Source organism: Corvus kubaryi, unplaced genomic scaffold (assembly GCF_017639235.1).
Source record: "Corvus kubaryi isolate FWS band 111438036 unplaced genomic scaffold, C.kubaryi_AGA036_p1.0 split3-73, whole genome shotgun sequence".
NCBI lineage: Eukaryota > Metazoa > Chordata > Aves > Passeriformes > Corvidae > Corvus > Corvus kubaryi.
The window spans coordinates 21,681,372-21,689,440 of NW_024582091.1; the positions used below are offsets into that span (position 1 = coordinate 21,681,372).

General features: G+C 42.3%; 1 protein-coding gene across 1 annotated transcript in view; it reads right to left on the minus strand.

Moving 5' to 3' along the window:
* Window positions 1-211, minus strand: part of ASCC3 (activating signal cointegrator 1 complex subunit 3) — a 257,776-nt gene extending 257,565 nt beyond the window's left edge. Inside the window, exon 1 of the mRNA XM_042016301.1 lies at window positions 191-211. The gene's annotated coding sequence lies outside the window, so the exon portion shown is untranslated. The remainder of the gene's footprint in view (window positions 1-190) is intronic.
* Window positions 212-8,069: the final 7,858 nt, after the last annotated feature.

Sequence of the window (8,069 nt, forward strand, 5' to 3'; positions counted from 1 at the left end):
AGAAGTGGGTCCCGCTGCCGCCAAGAGCCGGCGCGGCGCGACACTGCCGTACGGCGAGCGGGCGGGGCCGTGTCCGGGACGGCCCGCGGGGCTCCGTGCCCGCGGCGGGGCTGTGCCGGTGCCGCCGGACCCCGCCGGACCCCGCCCGGGTCTCTGCTCCCCGCCAGCCCGGCGCCGCTCTCAGCCCTACCTCGGCTACAGGCCGCTCCTCCGCCGCGTTCTCTGTGCAGACAAAACGGATCTCGCCGTGATGCCGCGGCTGCTGAGCCTGGTCGCCCGCCCCAGTCGTTCCCGGCGTGGCATATGCCGTGGGGGCAACTCCTGGCAGCATTTCACAGAATCAATTACGTTGGTAAAGACGTAGTCTTTAACGAATTCAACCTATGACCGAACACCAACCACCTTGTCAACTAAACCATGGCGCCAAGTGCCATGTCCAGTCTTGCACACCTCCATGGATGGTGACATTTCACTTCTCTGAGCAGCCCATTCCAGTGTCCAGTCACCGTTTCTGTGTAGAAATTCTTCTTAATGTCCAAGCTAAACCTCCCCTGGCACAGCTTAAGACTGTGTCCTCTTGTCCTGTCACTGGTCGCCCGGGTGAAGAGGCTGATCCCCACCTGGCTACAATCTCCTTTCGGGTAGTCAAAGACAGCAATAAGATTCTTCCTGAGCCTCCTTTTCCCCAGGCCAAAGAACCCCAGCTCCCTCAGCCACTCCTCACAAGACTTTGTGCTCCTGTGTCAGTGCCTCGGGCTTTCCTGGATGTGGGTGCCTGTGGCCTTCAGCCCTCAGCGCTCTTTAGTGGCTCATCCATCGCCTGCACACTTAATTCTTGCCAGACCATGGACGTACCTCGGTGTGTGCCTCTAGAGCTTTACCACACTTATTTATTCAGTTTTATGATTTTTGAAGCAAGCTTTTTAAATAAGTGGCCTATGTCCTCAGTTGTAGGTTTCAGTCAAGTAGGCTCAAAATTGTAGAATCTGAGAAGCAAGAAACATATCTGATCTTAAGTTTGCAAAATACCCTAGAAATTTACAGGAGTTAATTCCCTACTGTACTCCTCACTATATGTGTTTGTTAACCAAGCATTATTGCATTCAGAGTCAAACCAGTGTTGTTCACCTGGAGAACAATGTGTACTCACAAGATCCAATCCCAGTTTATGGTCACTGTGAGTACTGCCAGCTGGTGACACTTGAATTATTGTCTGCAAATGCATTATAATTTATGGACTACTGAATTGACTCTTTTTGTTTCTTTTTAACAACTAAAAATTAATGCTAATATGCGAACCATGAATTTTAGTTACTTGAAGAGTACTTCAGATTCAGAAAAGAAATAGATTAATAATTAAAATAACCTTGTCTTTACTTTGACAATGGTAGACTTATTAAATCACCATGTTACAAAAAATTCAACAAATTCATCCTCTGTTGAGATTGTAAGACAAACCTGGCAGACGTCCTTAAATCACTATTAATCTCTACTGTGATGAGAGTATCAAGCATTCAAAACTAATTGCTCTCTGCGGATGTCACTATTACCGACACTGGGAGAAAAAAATTTAAATCAATGTTATTATGTGACAATAATGCAGCTTCCTCAGAAAACATTCCAAATCTCTATTGCCCATGATTACAAAGTAATCATATCGTGCATGGCTGCAACTGCAATGCTAGCAAAAGTCAGTGCGTTGGAGGTGCTGTTATTCAAATGAGCTGTAATTCTTTACAGTCATCTTGTTCCCATAGATTTTAATACTTTAGTTAAAAGTCACTGGAAGGAGGGGCTGACCTTGGCTGGATGCCAGGTGTCCACTGAAGCCACTCTATCACTGCCCTTCTTGGCTGGACAGGGCAGAGGAAATAGAACAAAAGGCTTGTGGGTTGAGATAAGGACAGGGAGACATCACTCAGCAATTACTGTCACAAGCAAATCAGACTCAACTTGGGGAAAAATTAGTTCAACTTATTACCAATCAAAATCAGAGTAGAATAATGAGCTATAAAACCAAATCCTAAAAGCACCTTTCCCTCATTGCTGCCTTCTTTCTGAGCTGAACTTGATTTCCTAATTCTCTACCTCTGCTCATGCCAGTTGTGCAGGGGATCAGGGAATGTGGGCTGCAGCAAGTTCATCACACGTTGTCTCTGCTGCTCCTTCCTTCACAGGGGTAGGATTCCTCACACTCATGGCCTGCACCATCATGGGATCCCTCCTACAGGAAACAGTCCCCCATGAACTTCTCCAAGGTGAGACCTTCCCAGAGCTGCAGTTTTTAATTAAATGCTCCAGCATGTGTGCCTTCCACACAGCTCCAGTGTGGGACCCCCAACAAGGCCACAAGTCCTTCCAGCAAACCTGCTCCAGTGTGGGCTTCCCACAGGGTCACAGGTTCCTTTGGACATCCACCTGTTCTGGTGTGGGTTCCTCCTTGGGCTGCTCCACTGTGGACCTTCACTGGCTGCAGGGGGACAGCTGGTTTCACCACAGTCTGCATCATGGGCTGCAGGGCAATCTCTTCTCTGGCATGTGAAGCACCTCCTCCCTCTGCTTCTTCACTGACGTTGGTATCTTCAGAGCTTTTTCTCTCATGTTCTCACTCCTCTCTCCAGCTGCAGTTGCTGTTGCTCAGGTTTTTTCTGTCTTCTTAAATCTGTTATCACAGACACTGACAGGCTCAGCCTTGGCCAGTGATGGGTCCATCTTGGAGTTGGCTGGCACTGGATCTGTCAGACACAGGGGAAGCTTCTGGCAGCTTCTGACAGAAGCCTAACCCTGTATCCCACTCACTACCAAAATTGGGCCACACAATACAGTTGCACAGACATTGTGAGTGGTCTGCAAGTTCTTAAAACTGAATACATAGTGTATTATAAGAAAATACTGCTGATGAAGATATGAATAAGAAAATAGGTATCTACTGCTGCATAAAAATTCATAATTCAAATTTGTTCCTTGAGACCTGAGCCTTTTATAATGTCATGCAGGCTACATAAAGGGGATGTATCATCTCCATTATTATTGGTTCTTATGCATTGCTCTCTGACTTCAATCTATTTATGTTATCTTCTACTGAATATGAATGTACCTGGATTTAACTCCCAGTTGCTTTTCTTTAGTGAGTTTTCAAAGCAATCTTAAATTTTGTCCATGGTTTTTGATGTTAATTAAGCAGTCTGATACTTCTTCTGTGGTGGTGAATATCTGTATAGCTAGAATGGAAAACACGTTTCTTGTTAGTCTCCATTTATTATTTGTAATTTCTTAATTGTATTTAGAAGTATAACAGCATTGCTTGCTTCACAGAATGGATAAAGAGTATAGAAACACACACATTATCATAATTTGACAGAATTCTTGAGTGGTAGTGGACAAGTCTTCTTTTTTTCTTTTTTTCTTTCTTCCAGTTGCCAAGCCTAAGTTTAAACAGTTACAAATTTCCTAGTAATCCCCACCACTACAATTTTAATCAATACTTATAGAATTAATAATGAATGACTTTATATATATAGCAGTTAAATAAGGAAAACATTATTTTACTTTTTTTCTTTCAGAAAAGAAAAAAAAGCCTTTTATTTCGGAAAAGCCTTTTATTTGCTTTTTAAAATAAACACATCATAACCTAATAGACAATTTATATTACTATATCCAACAAGAAGCCTGAACTTAGAAAGCATCGTAGATATTTTAAAAGATTTCCCAATATTGATTTAGAGAATGATTTTAGGAGTCTTCTTTAGCCATCATGTTTCTGTACCTTGGTCATATGTCTAATCTGATTGATGCTTGCATAATTTCAAGACAAATGCTCTATGTGTCTTGTTTTGTGAATTTGCATTGATGTATTTGCCAGCTCTTTATTAGAGGAAAATGAAAAAAGAAAGTAAACCAAATGAAAGTGGCTATTTATTTGGAACATGAAACAAGTAACTTTTTTTTGCATATGCTGATTTATTTTCTGAAAATCGCCATATGGAAAGGTTTAAAATAGAACAGAATAGAAGTAGGAATAGGAATGGAATGGAATGGAACGGAACAGAACAGAATAGAATAGAGTAAAATAGAATAGAACAGAATAGAATGTTTCAGTTGGAAGGGAACTACAGTGACCATCCAGTCCAACTGTCTGAACAATTCAGGGCTGACCAAATTGAAGCATGTTATTAAGGGCATTGTCCAAGTGCCACTGACAGGTTTGGGACATTGACCACCTCTCTAGAGAGCCTGTTCCAGTGTTTTATTACCCTCCCAGTAAAGAAGTGCTTCCTAATGTCCAGTCTAAACCTCCCCTGGCACATCTTTGAACTGTTCCCACTTATCCTATTACTGAATCCCAGAGAAAAGACCTCAGCACCTTCTTCTCCACTTCCCCTCCTCAGTAAGCTGTAGGGAGCAATGAGGTCACCCCTCAGCCTCTTTGTCTCCAAACCAGACAAACCTGACATCCTGAGCTGCTCCCCACAGGATATGGCTTCCACCCCTTGTTGCTCCAGCTTTGTTGCCCTCCTCTGGGCACATTCAAGGACCTTCTTAAATTCATATCCTTCTTAAATTAGGGGGCCCAGGACTGCACACAGTGCTCCAGGTGAGGCCGCACCAATGCTGAATACAGCAGTGTCATCACCTCTCCTGACTGTCTGTCTGTGCTGTGTTTGATGCATCCCAGGATGTGGTTTGCTGTCTTGGCTGCCAGAACACACAGCTGCCTCATACTGAATCTGCTGCCAGCCTGCACCCCCAGGCCCCTTTCTGCAGGGCTCTCCATCCATTCCTCTCCCAGTTTATACTTATATGAATGGAGTAAAACTTTGAAGAAAATGACAACTGATGTTTGTGGCAGATAAATTACTGCCAGATTTTAGTCTTTGTGAGAGATATTAACAGGCCTGAGAACTTGTAGCTTACCTAAATGTTGATATGACACTATCTTGCCAGAGAGATGATCTGTTGGATAATGTTTTTAGTAAACAGTCATGAGGTATAGAACTATTAAAAACAATTATACCCAGGGGGAAGGCTAGAACTGAATTCCATGTTTCATAATTTGTTAATTTATTTTAAAAATTATTTATAAACTGGGAAAAAACTATGTGTGTGTCATGAATGGGACCTGCTCAGAAATATAAATCAAAAAGAATCTATGTCAGTCTGAGTTATGTAGACAGTGTTTTATTTCTTGCTTCTTTTTCATTACTTCATTAGTGATTTTGAAAGAATGCCATTAAATAATTCTTTTACATAGATAATTTCATGTGGTGCTGAAGTGAATTGAGCTGAAATGTTGAATCATCATGGTCAACAGGCTTCACACCCATTTAGGCTGATATTAACTGCTAATAGTGTAGAGTCACATTTGGAACCTGGGGGGTGGACCTTACCTGTTTTTCTATGCCCTGGGGGTATATACAAAAAGTGGTAGAACTGGTTTTCCCTCTCAGTTGTATCACTGCACTGATTCATACTATTCGTGTTTCCTTTAATAAGGTGTCAAAGAAGAACTGCTGAAGAAAGTAGTTTGTTGACGAAAGTATTAATATCTTATCTCTACATACTGGATAATGCTGAAGAAAGGCAAATGCAAGTGATTAATTCACATGGTTTGGGGGAAAATACTGGAAGAAGCAATATGATTATGTGTCCATTGTGCCTGCCTCCCTCCCCCACCCCCTTTCCTTATGCCAACGAAAGTTCTTAGTTTCAAGCCAATAAGGCTGAGGTCTCTCTCATCTTCAGTATTACTGTTTCCAATATGGTACATTCCTCAAAAGCAAGGTTGTTGTATTGTAGTTTATGTGGTCTGATGGTGGTACTTACTTAAACCAGGTCAAATTCATCTAGAATCACCCCAGAATACTAGTAAATTTTTCCCAAAGAAGTAAGAAAAAGTTGCTCTTCTAGCCAGACACTGACAGAAGCATCCTTTTCTCATTGTAACTGATAATTGATCCTCTTAAGGCAAGTCCTGAGTGATCAAATCTGGAAAACAACAACAGTATTCTTGCCAGATTCTGAAAATGGGACATAATCAGAATTTGCTCAGTCAGCTAAGTTGCAAATGTCATCTCAACTCTGTTTTCTGCTCATTTCTTCAAAGTCACACAGCCTCGCAGCAGGATATCCCTGTGAGCTCTGCTGAAAATGGAGCATCTTTCGGAATGCCAGGAGCTAGGTTGATGTCAGTTATACTGCTACGTGTTTTCCATTCTGGCTCATATCACTGAGCATAGTGCCCTGAAAAAGAGGTTGATTAAGGGGTTTCTTTCAGAAATGAGTATGTGAAAGGGATTGGTTGCTGTTAGAAAGTGGCAAGGATCTGCTTGGTGGTTCACTCCTTACACAAACTGCTGACATGTGTATGTGTTTGTATAGCTAGACAGAAAAAAACCTCGGGATTTTATACAAGTTTCCTTCCGATGTCCAGATTATTGTAGTGTCTTTTTACTATACTAGGAGGTTTCTCAGAGGCTTATTAAGTATCAAAAGAAACCAGAATGTTGTTATTGAAAGTTCTGCTGACACAAGATGGGATAGTGCTGTAGGGATTCATGTCACATACACTGCAGGGGAGGAGGAGGCCATTCCTACCAGCAGCAAAGTCGAAGCACCAGAGACATGATAATTTCTAGCTAGGACATTTTAAGTCCTGCTTAGTCACTAACTTGGAGAATAACTTCAGGCAAATAATTTCAAAACATATTAAAAAAAAATAGAGAATATTTCAACATATCTAATCAGACACAGATGTCAACATCGCCCTGTTTGGAAATGGATTTGTCAATGAAAAGGAAAAACAGTGAGGTTGAGAGACAGAAAACTGCTGCCTGAGGACACTAAAGAACAGAGCAGTCCCAGTACAAGATGAGTAATATCTCGTGCTTTGTAAATTGCTGAAGCTGGTGTGTTCACTTCTGACAAAGGACAGCTGGCATAAAGAAATCAATAAATAGAATTTTTAATAATAAGTCTTTTGTTATGGACACCATAATTTTTCACGTATTTATTCAGGGGAATTCTATTAGCCAAAAGACTTTTTAAAATACTTCTATTAAAAAAGATGTTGAGATGTTCCTGCTGAGATTATTTCTTTGTTCCTCATAAAGAATACATAAGAATTGTCCAGGTGTCCGTTAATACAGATAAAAAGTATGATTTTTGATGCGATCATCGTGTCCCTTCTCCCTTTTGAAGACTATTCAGGGAAGTGATTACTTGTATTGGAGAGGACAATTGTCATGTGAACTGAACAGTGCAAACCTTTCACAGAATGGTCTTATTTAAAATGTTACCAGTTAGTTTGACTGGAGGGATATCATGGGGTTTTTTTGTCACATGCTCACATGTTTCTGTTAGATTATATGGTAGAAAGCTGGTCTGCACACACAGAAGGGAGCACAGAGAGACAGCAGCTGGCAGAGGTACCAGAATTATGGATTTGGAGGTTACCTTGCCCAGACCCCTGCCAGGGCATCCCAGATAAGCCTCAGCTATGTGCCAGGGTGACACCCATCAAGATGAGTCTCAGAATACCTTGCAGATGGAGGGGGTCTCTGCATAAGGGTATGGGACGTGTTATGGGGTGCAGGGGAAAGAGCTTTTTGTGATTGCAGGAAACTTACAATGGGACATTTAAGGAAGGAAAGAAGACAGGGAAGGAAATGAATCTAGGTGATTTGAGGAGGAGCAATCACAGAGAAATAGAAGGATAAGGGGATCAAAGGGGCCACTTGCAGGCAAACAAGGTTGGTACACTTGTCTGGCCATGCCCTATCTGTTCAGTCTGTCCGATCTTCATACCAAAATCCATTTTCTAACCCTTTTCCTAGGTTCCCTAGGTATGCGTGGTTGTGTCTGTGGTGCCTGTGAGTATGTGAACAATAGTGAAGATCAAGCTGGACTAGCCAGCACATAGGTGCAATGGCCAGGGAGCCAGTTGTGCCTCTCAGGGTAAGTCCAAGGGAGAACTAAATACTGAGAACAAGGGGAGTCCCAAGCATGTGTCTGTATGTGTGAGTAAGGGGCTCTGCATCAGCAGCTGGAGTGGGGCTGGGGTATCAGGTGCC